Below are 390 nucleotides of genomic sequence, written 5' to 3'. Positions count from 1 at the left end.
TTCACCCCCTCCCGAAAATAAATTTTACTCTGAATGAGAAAATTTCTTTATATCTTAAGAAACTTACCCTTTTAAATTTAGTTAATATTTGATCGTGTAACACATGGATGAAATTAAGCAATTTTCAATGTGCAAGTACTGTAAGATGTACAGAAGAATTTACTATATCGAACTTGTGCAAAAGTAACCTATGAAATAAAATGGCTCTCGTTAAAATCTATTTCTAGATTGTTTAGTATTTTTTTTTTCTTTTCAATACCCCGGCACTTGCAACGGCTTTTATCACAGGCTCGCACGCTTAGTCACTCAGGTGCGCTCCTCTCTGACGCCGACCGATCGCTGTGCAGGGATTCCTCCGACTCCTGCCAGTCGTTCTCCACGAGACGAGAG

Source organism: Penaeus monodon, chromosome 24 (genome assembly GCF_015228065.2).
Source record: "Penaeus monodon isolate SGIC_2016 chromosome 24, NSTDA_Pmon_1, whole genome shotgun sequence".
NCBI classification, from domain to species: domain Eukaryota; kingdom Metazoa; phylum Arthropoda; class Malacostraca; order Decapoda; family Penaeidae; genus Penaeus; species Penaeus monodon.
The sequence above is the reverse complement of the archived record's forward strand: the minus strand, read 5'-3'. Positions refer to the sequence as shown.